The sequence below is a fragment of the Balaenoptera borealis genome (genome assembly GCF_965194805.1).
Source record: "Balaenoptera borealis genome assembly, chromosome: 15".
Classification (NCBI taxonomy): domain Eukaryota; kingdom Metazoa; phylum Chordata; class Mammalia; order Artiodactyla; family Balaenopteridae; genus Balaenoptera; species Balaenoptera borealis.
Genome location: NC_138871.1, coordinates 82482006 through 82495451, shown reverse-complemented (window position 1 = coordinate 82495451; position 13446 = coordinate 82482006). Strand labels below are relative to the sequence as shown.

General features: G+C 35.5%; 1 long non-coding RNA gene across 1 annotated transcript; it reads left to right on the top strand.

The window, feature by feature from the left end:
- The first annotated feature begins 4846 nt into the window (after positions 1–4846).
- Positions 4847–10274, top strand: LOC309612121. Its single transcript, XR_014234950.1, has 2 exons — positions 4847–4906; positions 5235–10274. It is a non-coding gene; the product is annotated as an uncharacterized lncRNA (long non-coding RNA).
- Positions 10275–13446: the final 3172 nt, after the last annotated feature.

Below are 13446 nucleotides of genomic sequence, written 5' to 3'. Positions count from 1 at the left end.
TGAACCAACCTTAGCCACTGGGGACAGACACCAAAAACAACAGGAACTACCCACATGCAGCCTGCAAAAAGGAGACCCCAAACACAGTAAGTTAAGCAAAATGAGAAGACAGAGAAACACATAGCAAATGATGGAGCAAAGCAAAAACCCACCAGACCTAACAAATGAAGAGGAAATAGGCAGTCTACCTGAAAAAGAATTCAGAATAATGATAGTAAACATGATCCAAAATCGTAGAAATAGAGTGGAGAAAATACAAGAAACGTTTAACAAGGACCTAGAAGAACTAAAGAGCAAACAAACAGTGATGAACAACACAATAAATGAAATGAAAAATTCTCTAGAAGGGATTATTAGCAGAATAACTGAGGCAGAAGAACGGATAACTGACCTGGAAGATAAAAGAGTGGAAATAACTACTGCAGAGCAGAATAAAGAAAAAATGAAAAGAATTGAGGACAGTCTCAGAGACCTCTGGGACAACATTAAATGCACCAACATTCAAATAATAGGTGTCCCAGAAGAAGAAGAGAAAAAAAAAGGGACTGAAAAATATTTGAAGATATTATAGTTGAAAACTTCCCTAATATGGGAGAGGAAATAGTTAATCAAGTCCAGGAAGCACAGAGAGTCCCATACAGCATAAATCCAAGGAGAAACACGCCAAGACACATACTAAGCAAACTATCAAAAATTAAATACAAAGAAAAAATATTAAAAGCAGCAAGGGAAAAACAATAAATAATACACAAGGGAATCCCAATAAGGTTAACAGCTGATCTTTCAGCAGAAACTCTGCAAGCCAGAAGGAGTGGCAGGACATAGTTAAAGTGATGAAAGGGAAAAACCTACAACCAAGATTACTCTATGCATCAAGGATCTCACTCAGATTTGATGGAGAAATTAAAAGCTTTACAGACAAGCAAAAGGTAAGAGAATTCAGCACCACCAAACCAGCTTTACAACAAATGTTAAAGGAATTTCTCTAGGTAGGAAACACAAGAGATGGAAAAGACCTACAAAAACAGACCCTAAACAATTAAGAAAATGGTAATAGGAATATACATAGCTATAACTACCTTGAATATAAATGGATTAAATGCTCCAACCAGAAGCCATAGATTGGCTGAATGGATACAAAAACAAGACCCGTATATATGCTGTCTACAAGAGACCCACTTCAGACCTAGGGACACATACAGACTGAAAGTGAGGGGATGGAAAAAGATATTCCATGCAAATGGAAATCAAAAGAAAACTGGAGTACCAATTCTCATATCAGACAAAATAGACTTTAAAACAAAGACTATTACAAGAGACAAAGAAGGACACTACATAATGATCAAGGGATCGATCCAAGAAGAAGACATAACAGTTGTAAATACTTATGCCCCCAACATAGGAGCACCTCCATACATAAGGCAAATACTAACAGCCATAAAAGGGGAAATCGACAGTAACACAATCATAGTAGGGGACTTTAACACCCCACTTTCACCAATGGACAGATCATCCAAAATGAAAATAAATAAGGAAACACAAGCTTTAAATGATACATTAAACAAGATGGACTTAATTGATATTCATAGGACATTCCATGCAAAAATAACAGAATACACATTCTTTTCAAGTGCTCATGGAACATTCTCCAGATAGATCATATCTTGGTTCAAAAATCAAGCCTTGGTAAATTTAAGAAAATTGAAATCATATCAAGTATCTTTTCCGACCACAACGTTATGTGACTAGATATCAATTACAGGAAAAAATCTGTAAAAAATACAAACACATGGAGGCTAAACAATACACTACTTAATAACCAAGAGATCACTGAAGAAATCAAAGAGGAAATCAAAAAATACCTAGAAACAAATGATAATGAAAACACGACAACCCAAAACCTATGGGATGCAGCAAAAGCAGTTCTAACAGGGAAGTTTATAGCAATACAATCCTATCTTAAGAAACAAGAAACATCTCAAATAAACAACCTAACCTTACACCTAAAGCAATTAGAGAAAGAAGAACAAGAAAACCCCAAAGTTAGTAGAAGGAAAGAATTCATAAAGATCAGATCAGAAATAAATGAAAAAGAAGTGAAGGAAACGATAGCAAAGCTCAATAAAACTAAAAGCTGGTTCTTTGAGAAGATAAACAAAATTGATAAACCATTAGCCAGACTCATCAAGAAAAAAGGGAGAAGACTCAAATCAATAGAATTAGAAATGAAAAAGGAGAAGTAACCACTGACACTGCAGAAATACAAAGGATCATGAGAGATTACTACAAGCAACTCTATGCCAATAAAATGGACAACCTGGAAGAAATGGACAAATTCTTAGAAATGCACAACCTTCTGAGACTGAACCAGGAAGAAATAGAAAATATGAACAGACCAATCACAAGCACTGAAATTGAAACTGTGATTAAAAATCTTCCAACAAGCAAAAGCCAAGGACCAGATGGCTTCACAGGTGAATTCTATCAAACATTTAGCGAAGAGCTAACAACTATCCTTCTCAAACTCTTCCAAAATATAACAGAGGGAGGAACACTCCCAAACTCATTCTACAAGGCCACCTGATACCAAAACCAGACAAAAATATCACAAAGAAAGAAAACTACGGGCCAATATCACTGATGAACATAGATGCAAAAATCCTCAACAAAATACTAGCAAACAATCCAACAGCACATTAAAAGGATCATACACCATGATCAAGTGGGGTTTATCCCAGAAATGCAAGGATTCTTCAATATATGCAAAACAATCAATGTGATACACCATATTAACAAACTGAAGGAGAAAAACCATATGATCATCTCAACAGATGCAGAGAAAGCTTTGGACAAAATTCAACACCATTTATGATAAAAACCCTCCTGAAAGTAGGCATAGAGGGAACTTTCCTCAACATAATAAAGGCCACATATGACAAACCCACAGCCAACATCGTCCTCAATGGTGAAAACCTGAAACCATTTCCACTAAGATCAAGAACAAGACAAGGTTGCCCACTTTCACCACTATTATTCAACATAGTTTTGGAAGTTTTAGCCACAGCAATCAGAGAAGAAAAAGAAAGAAAAGGAATCCAAATCAGAAAAGAAGAAGTAAAGCTGTCACTGGTTGCAAATGACATGATACTATACATAGAGAATCCTAAAGATGCTATCAGAAAAACTACTAGAGCTAATCAATGAATTTGGTAAAGTAGCAGGATACAAAATTAATGCACAGAAATCTTTTGCATTCCTATACACTAATGATGAAAAATCTGAAAGTGAAGCTAAGAAAACACTCTCATTTACCACTGCAACAAAAAGAATAAAATATCTAGAAATAAACCTACCTAAGGAGACAAAAGACCTGTATGCAGAAAATTATAAGACACTGATGAAAGAAATTAAAGATGATACAAATAGATGGAGAGATATACCATGTTCCTGGATTGGAAGAATCAACATTGTGAAAATGACTGTACTACACAAAGCAATCTATAGATTCAATGTAATCCCTATCAAACTACCACTGGCATTCCTCACAGAACTAGAACAAAAAATTTCACAATTTGTATGGAAACACAAAAGACCCCAAATAGCCAAAGCAATCTTGAGAACGGAGCTGGAGGAATCAGGTTCCCTGACTTCAGACTATACTACAAAGCTACAGTAATCAAGAAAGTATGGTACTGGCACAAAAACAGAAATATAGATCAATGGAACAGGATAGAAAGCCCAGAGATAAACCCACGCACCTATGGTCAAGTAATCTATGATAAAGGAGGCAAGAATATACAGTGGAGAAAAGACAGCCTCTTCAATAAGTGGTGCTGGGAAAACTGGACAGCTACATGTAAAAGAATGAAATTAGAACACTCCCTATCACCATACACAAAAATAAACTCAAAATGGATTAAATACCTAAATGTAAGGCCAGACACCATCAGACTCTTAGAGGAAAACATAGGCAGAACACTCTATGACATAAATCACAGCAAGATCCTTTTTGACCCACCTCCTAGAGAAATGGAAATAAAAACAAAAATAAACAAATGGGACCTAATGAAACTTAAAAGCTTTTGCACAGCAAAGGAAACCATAAAGAAGACGAAAAGACAACCCTCACAATGGGAGAAAATATTTGCAAATGAAGCAACGGACAAAGGATTAATCTCCAAGATTTACAAGCAGCTCATGCAGCTCAATAACAAAAAAACAAAAAACCCAATCCAAAAATGGGCAGAAGACCTAAGTAGTCATTTCTCCAAAGAAGATATACAGATTGCCAACAAACACATGAAAGAATGCTCAACATCATTAATCATTAGAGAAATGCAAATCAAAACTACAATGAGATATCACCTCACACCAGTCAGAATGGCCATCATCAAAAAATCTACAAACAATAAATGCTGGAGAGGGTGTGGAGAAAAGGGAACCCTCTTGCACTGTTGGTGGGAATGTAAATTGATACAGCCACTATGGAGAATAGTATGGAGATTCCTTAAAACACTAAAAATAGAACTGCTATACGACCCAGCAATCCCACTACTGGGCATACACCCTGAGAAAACCATAATTCAAAAAGAGTCATGTACCACAATGTTCACTGCCGCACTGTTTACAATAGCCAGCACATGGAAGCAACCTAAGTGTCCATCGACAGATGAATGGATAAAGAAGATGTGGCATATATGTACAATGGAATATTACTCAGCCATAAAAAGAAACGAACTTGAGATGTTTGTAGTGAGGTGGATGGACCTAGAGACTGTCATACAGAGTGAAGTAAGTCAGAAAGAGCAAAACAAATACGTATGCTAACACATATATCTTGAGCTAAAAAAAAGAAAAAAAAAAAGGTCATGATGAACCTAGGGGCAAGACGGGAATAAAGACACAGGTCTTGGGCTTCCCTGGTGGCGCAGTGGTTGAGAATCTGCCTGCCAATGCAGGGGACACGGGTTCGAGCCCTGGTCTGGGAAGATCCCACATGCCGCGGAGCAACTGGGCCCGTGAGCCACAACTACTGAGCCTGAGCGGCTGGAGCCTCTGCTCCGCAACAAGAGAGGCCGCGATAGTGACAGGCCCGCGCACCGCGATGAAGAGTGGCCCCCACTCGCCGCAACTGGAGAAAGCCCTCACACAGAAACGAAGACCCAACACAGCCAAAAATAAACATAATAAATAAATAATAAATAAAAGTTTAAAAAAAAAAAAAAAAGACACAGGTCTACTAGAGAATGGACTTGAGGACACGGGGAGGGTGAAGGGCAAGCTGGGACAAAGTGAGAGAGTGGCATGGACATATATACACTACCAAACGTAAAATAGGTAGCTAGTGGGAAGCAGCCGCATAGCACAGGGAGATCAGCTTGGTGTTTTTTGACCACCTAGACGGGTGGGATAGGGAGGGTGGGAGGGAGGGAGACCTAAGAGGGAAGAGATATGGGGACATATGTATATGTATAACTGATTCACTTTGTTATAAAGCAGAAACTAACATACCGTTTTAAAGCAATTATACTCCAATAAGGATGTTAAAAAAAAAAGTTACAATAAAATAGAAAAAACAGAGACATTATGAATTTGACACCTGGGCTTTAATCCTTGGTTTTCTACTTAAAACAACGTGACTTTGGGCAATTTTCTTTATCTTGTTTGTCCTGACACTTTAGTTAATTCGTACATAAAACAGAATGAATAACACATATTTCACATATTTATGTGAAATAAATAACATAAATGTATTTGCACAGTATTTGACATGTTTTACATGCATAGATATGAAACTCAATAATTTTATAAATAAATCAAAGATACTGTATTGAAGTACTTTGTAACTAACTTTCTTTTTGTCTATTTGTATATTTTGTGAAGAATGTTAGTGTTTTGCTTTCAAAATTTCTGTGTTAGGTGTTGCGTTAGGTTCACGTTTACCAAATTCTTCCCCTGAAATACACTGACATAAACACACAACAATAAAAAATAAGTTGGACAGGGCTTCCCTGGTGGCGCAGTGGTTGAGAATCTGCCTGCTAATGCAGGAGACATGGGTTCGAGCCCTGGTCTGGGAAGATCCCACATGCCGCAGAGCTACTAGGCCCGTGAGCCACAACTACTGAGCCTGTGCGTCTGGAGCCTGTGCTCCGCAGCAAGAGAGGCCGCGATAGTGAGAGGCCCGCGCACCGCAATGAAGAGTGGCCCCCGCTTGCCACAACTAGAGGAAGCCCTCGCACAGAACTGAAGACCCAACACAGCCAAATAAATAAATAAGTAAATAAATAATAATTAAACAAACAAACAAAAAATAATAAGTTGGACAAGTAAACTTTAAACTGCACTAAAAGTGTGGGAGGTTGCAGAATTTCATATCGCAGATTTTAAGGAGTAATCCCAAAACACAGTACAATTTGGGGAAGACAACAAGGACACAGAAATTTATATGCCATTGTACACAGGAGGTAAGAAGAAGAATTCATAAGGGCCTTAATAAGAACCCCCAAACTGGATAATTTGGATTTGGAGACAACACATAAGGCTCATTTTGTTCATAAGGGAAAACAATAAAGGCAAGACAAAAGGTAACATTCCATGTTTGTAAGCCATTCTTCTTTTGGCAAAATCAATCTCCGAATTGGAAAGAATAAGGCCAAATATATGTCTACAGCAGCAATAGAACCAAGTTTGTAGCTGCTAATAAAAATGAATTGTACATGTGTAATAGTGTGCTGGCCAAAAAAACTGACTTCTTACCATGGAATCCAAAGCTCCTCAAAGCAAAGCACATAAGACTAAATTAAGAAAGGAACCTCTCCTTTACCACTACGTATAAAAATTGCCCTGGCAAGTTTAGGGTGAGCACATGTTGAGAGGTTCAAAAAAAAAAAGCAGGTGTTCAAAGTTTCAGGTTGTGGATGTCCAGAGTTACATTCCTTTCCCACAGTTGAAGATCTAAAAACAGCATAAAAATTTACATTCAGCCTTGCAACTCAAAGTTAAAGAACAAATAAATGTCTAAACTGTTCAGGTAAAAATGGAGTAAAATCATGGAGATTCCACAATCTATGTATTGCTTTATCAAGTAGAAAGCCAAAGGTACACAGAATTGTACCCATCCAAAACAGATTTTAAAAATACAAACCTCAGGGACACACAAAGGCATGTAGGCACACTCTCAAAAAAAAAAACACATGGATTAATGAATGATTTTTTTAAAAAAACTCAAAGCACAGCGTTCCAAATACTGAGAAACTCACTTAAGAATTATATCTATTTATCTTAGGTAATATAGAAATTATTTAAAATATAACTACTTTCCATTTCAGGAAAATTAAAGAGATGGACACAATAAAATATTTGATTAAGAATGAATGAAGAAAACAACATGAGGCAAAAAGAAAAAAAGGAGATGATGGAGCTAAGTATATAAATAAAGATAGAATTTAATGCTATTGCTGAACTCTGATTAACCGAATCAAAGTGATGCTGTAAACAATGTAAAAGAAATAACCTGTGAGAGAGGCTTGTGAAAACCACACCAGTTACAAAGGAAATGCATATGAAAAGGCCAGAATAACTAGATGAAAAATGAGAGAAATGGATGATAGACAATAGAATATTTACTGAGCCTTGATTAGTGTGAATTTAAGACAAGGTATCAAATGATACATTAAGATAATATCAAATATGAAAGAAAATGTTACTGAGATGAAGCCATAGATGAGCAGACAGGGAGTCTCACTGTATTCCAAGAAAATGAAATTAACAACCACAACTATATGTTGATATATATGTAAATATATATAGAGATGTAGTCAATTGAACTTCATAGTAAAAAAGTGCAAAATTTTATACTCTAAGAAATGTTGCAATTCATTTAAAAGGAGAACAATAACTGGCTTCTGGCATTACTCATAATTAACAGAACAATATCAGAGACAATAAATATCTAGAACATTGTGAGGGGAATAAGGTATGTGACCTTAAATTTCTGTATTCCATCATGTTTTAATGAGTAAAGGCAAGAAAAAAACATTGTTACATTTATCAGGTCTCAGGAGTTTTATTATACAAGTAGCTTTACCAAAACATTGTCTTGAAAACATAATCCTATTAAACAATATACAAATGAAAGTCAAGAACACAGCATGTGGGAATAAAGACTTAAAGACTTGTTATAAGATTTAAACCCACATAATTACAGAATTAAATTTAATTCAGTGAGATGATTATGGTCATAAAACAGAATGCTTATGAAATATTTAGCAAAGAGTTTGCATGGTGCACAAATGATGATTGAAATAAAATAACTGTAGACTACTATTTTTGGGGGGACTTCCAAGATGCCAGGCAATATCACAAAATGTTGGGAAAAAAATAGACATGAGATTTTTGGCCCAGGGCTGGAAAATAAATTCCTCAGAGTGTGTTTGAAATGGGAAAAATAATATGTGCATGAAATCAAGTACAGATAAATTTGATATAATGTTTACATGGTCTTTTTAGAGGTAGAGACTTCTGCTTAATATCTTAAATCTGCTAAATTAAAATTTTCCAGGCATACAGACCAGGAATCTGCATTGTACACAAGCTGTTAAGGTAATTTTCTTCACACCAGAATTGGAACATTACTCTTCTTAATAGACGGGGAAGTCAATAGGTAACTGAAATGAACAGTAAGAAATAACAGAGTAATGAGTCCTATAAGCATCCAGGATACAGTAGCTACCAAGAAACGTCTATGATGCAAATAGCCTTTAAACTAGAACTTGGGCTATGGGCAGAATTTGTATATTTTGTGAGAGGAGTAAGGACACACCTTTCTTGATATGGAATTTAAGAAGTAAAACAAACTTAACAGTTCAGCCTTATCATGGGTACATAGTGAGAAGTGGCATGACACATCTTTTCTATTGTCACAACTAACCTTTTCTTTTCAGAATGATATTTATCTCATTAACAACATGAGCTAATAATAATGTGTGAATATTTCATGCATGTGTCTCAATTTCAAATTTCTTGCTTTTCTTAGCATGAACCCAATCTCTTGTGTTGATCTTATGTTGATAACTGCTTTTAGTGTTTAGAATCTTCTTTAATTATATAAAATCTAGCTTCCTTTAATAAAAGTATGAATATAAAATTAACTCACGTTTTTGACAATACTTTCTAGGGGGCTTAATTGATTCAATTGAAGAATATGTGGTAAAAACTTCATTAAATACAAGACATAGAAGGGAAACTAAAAATAAGTAAGATCTAGTTCTGCCTAATTAGCCCTGGGTTGAGCATGCACAATTTAGATGTTATTGAAACATTCCAGATATAACTTCTTTTATAATGGTGGGCCATGAGACTTGGAATATGTAATACAATCTGTTAGAGAGATTAAGTGTCTAGCTTTCTAAATACTGTGTATTCTAACTTGCATGTTATCTTTGATGATTAACTGCTAATCAAATAGAAGATACCATAGAAAACATATGTTCTGATTTGTGTACTAAAACATAGTTCACTTTGACACAAGGAAACTAATAGCTCTCTCTGAAGCAAGAATAAATCTATAAGCAAGATTGCACATAGCCTTTTCAGAAATGAGTAAATTTCACAGCCTTATTTATGGATAATCTCCTGGTATTTTTCATAGATTGTATGAGGTAAGGACTGCAAATTCTATAGAAAAGTAAAAAAGGTCAGAATAACAGATGAAGTTTCAGAAGCATCATTCAACTTTTCAAATTAGAACTAGAAATACTAATGTTTTACAAGCAATAAAATAAATCCTTATCTTGCACATCACTTGTAACATGTATCAAATAACCAATAAAAGTATTTACACTGTTAAGCAAATTATTTTCAATGAAAGTTTGCAAATAAACTGTAATATGAACATCTAAAGTGTTCATATTTGATATGCTAAACACAAAAATATTTGGCCCTTAAAAAGCAGTAAGTGTTGAATATTCTTTGTTTTATGTTCTAGAGAGCTCAAAAGTTTTGGACTACTTACATATAAACAAATCATTGAATCCAACACCTCACTTTATGTAGTAGCTTCTTCCCATAAATTTTCTGAGGCAAGAATTTACGTTTTCTTTGTCCTTATTTGCTGCATCCTGTGTGAGACCTGTCTCCTCCAACACTTATGACACTGCCATTAGGAACACTTTTATTTGCAGTCTGTGTTTTAGTAATTAAAAAGAAAATCTTTTCTCTTTTACCTGTTCACTCCAGAAAGAGCAGAAGATAGCTCCCACTGAACAAGTAAAGCCTGACAATCACAGTGGGGGTGACATTTGTGGGTGGGTAGAGTCCTATATTAGCAAACTTGGTTGATACATGTTTGCTTCGGAATTGGAGAAAGTGCACTTTAAAAATAAGAAATCATTAGACTACATTTAGAAGGACTGTAATAATTGACCCATATTATATTATAAAAACATCTTTAGAAGGATCAAAAAATTAAGATGCAGTTTTGGTTTGCAGAAATATTGCACTAGTGCATTTTGTAGCCATGCTCTTCAGTCTTGTGCTAAGACATACCTAGTGCTCACATTTAAAGGGCAATTGCCTGGAGCTCAAACTACAGCCATAGAATAAACAAAAGAAAAGTGGCCCACGGAGACTGAACTGAATGATAATCATATAGCTCTGTGTTTTAGTTAATTAAATTAATAAGATTTAATATTGTCTGTTACAAACTCTTTTTTTCCTGATGTCTGGCAAGTCTATTCACTAATGATAGACAAAGTCGATTTTTTACAAAGTTTTACCATTTTGTCATTTCTGTTTCCATTACCTAATCATCGTTATACAAGGACTGCTATCCATGCTTCTTAGTGAAATAAAAACTGAGTTTTAAGGTATTTCTATGTGAATGTAATCAGAACTATTATGTTTCTTATTACTTCAACAGACTTCAATTTATTCTAAAGTATCTTGGCCACAAAATCAAAATCCTTTTACTTCTTAATCATCTTTAATCATATAGTGAGGGGGTTAGATTTGTGAAAATAGCTTTGGTTTTACAAAAAAAAAGTAGTAAGTTTAAAAAACTTTTTTTATAATATGAAAAATATACAAGAAATCTAATGCTGCTCACAGAAGATGAAAATTTAATTGAACTAAATAAAGTATTTTTTAAACTCATGAAGTATTGTCTCCTCAAGTAATGACATCTTTTCCAGTATACTGAAGAGCCAGCCAGGGGACATACACATCACTGTTTCAGCTTGTGATATCTATTCTGTAACATTACTGAGGTTTCCTTGGAAAGTTAACATGGGCCATACTAACAGAGTGCCTGTAGTCTAGCAGAACTGAAAGAAAAACCAAGTGGACCAAGACAAGACAGCATTTCAGATGCTCTCATAGGGAAAAGTACAGAATACTGTAGAGGATTTGAGGAGGGGCCTCTAGGTACACACCCGAGACTCAGAGATTTTCTTTGAGAATTGATACCCGAATTGAATCCTGAATATAAGTGTATTAGTTTTCCACTGCTGCATGACAAATTACCCCCCAAATTTACTGCCTTAAAACAAGTTACATTTATTATCTCAACTTCTGTGGATCTTCTGGCTCAGAGTCTCTTACATGCAGGGTGACCAACTCATCCCAGTTTGCCCAGGACCTTCCTGGTCTTAAAACTGAAAGTTCCGCATCCCAGGAAGTCTCTTGTTCCCAGGCAGACCAGGATGAATGGTCACCTCACTCACAAGGCTTCAATCAAGATGCTGACTGGGGACAAAGTCATCTTTCCAGGGGTGCAGGATCAGCTCACGCAGAATCTGCGTCCAAGCTCCCTCAGCGGTGGTGGCCAGGATTCAATTCCGTTAGGGCTGTGAGCCTGAGGGCCTCCGTTACCACTGGCCATTGGCCAGAATCTGCCCTCAGTCCCTTGCCCTCAGTTACCCTCTCCGTCAGAGCCATTGTGTGAGAAGAGCCAGTAGAGAATGCTGCAAGATGAAATCACTGTCTTTGGAAGCCTAGCCACAAAGAGTCATTCTGTCATTTAGGCTGAATTCTATTTGTTAAAAGCATCCCACTAACTAGATCCAACTCAACCACAAGGGGAGGGAAATAATCAAGGGCAGGACCACTAAGAATTAAGACTCACTGGGAGCCATGTCAAAAGTTGCCTACACAAAAGAAGAATTAGGCCAAAGAAGGAGCCAAAAGAAGAAGCATACAAAAATCATATGCATATAGATATTGATAAACATATGTTATAGAGCATGCAACCAGTATCATAAATTTATCTGTTTATCAATTAATAAATTTTATCATTCATTAAATACCAAAGGAATTTTATAGTTAACTTCCTTTTAAACTTTCTGTGTGCTTGTCAGCGTGTACCTTTGTATGTATGCGTGCTGGAGCGGAGTGCCAGGTTTGGAGTGACCTCTGTTTTCCATCTGCTTTTTAAAGTTGTTTTTAAGTTACAAAATTCCTGGAAAAAAAAAAACTGTACAACTGCAGTTTTAAAATGGGCAACTCTGAAAGTAAAGAATGAATGTCATTCATAGGGCCACAATGCTCATGATGCCTACTCAGTTTTCCTGCCTTTTCAAAAACCGTATTTTCTCTTGCTTTCTGACATTTTTCATTTTTTTCAGTGTCTTTCTGTCTTCCAGACACTGCTTTTGCTTGTAATATTTCTTTCTCCCAAACCCACCCTTCACCCTCTGCCCCTATAATGCTTGTTATTCCTTTAGATTTCAGCCCAGGCATTATTTTCCTAGGTAATATAATTTCCCCAATTAAACATCCTCATACCTGCATATTTCATTTTCTGGTATCATCACAGTTCTATTTTTACATTTATGATATGATTATTTAGTTTGTGTTTATTTCCTAGAACATTAGCTCCATGTGGGAACTCACCATATTTTTCCTAGTCTTAAGCTAATACTGGCATAATGTAGATTATTTTTAACTATCTGATGAATGAATGAATAGATACATGTCTAATAATTGACTTGATTTTTTTGCAAATGACTCTGTCCTCTCTGAATTAAAAATATTTTTGTATTTGGGGGAGATATATATATATATATATATATATATATATATATAGTGAGTAATTAGGTAGATAATTTTATACAGAATACAGTTGTTTATTTTCCTGAATTTAATATTTTTCATACCAGGCCAGACCTAGTCATCAAGATTTTTAGTCAAAATAAAAAGTTATCCTACTGAATAAATTTATTTAAATACATCTTATTTGAACTATATGCCATAAAAGTGTAATAATGATATAAACCCTTTTATTTTGCTCACTTAGAGAATGAAACACTTTAATATACATTAATTTATTCTGCATTCCTGTGAAATTGTTTCGACATAGAAATATCTCCATTTTAAAAATGAGGGCAATGAACCTCAGTGCAACTGAGTGGCTAGCCCAAGGTCATACTGCTTCTGAAAACAAAATGC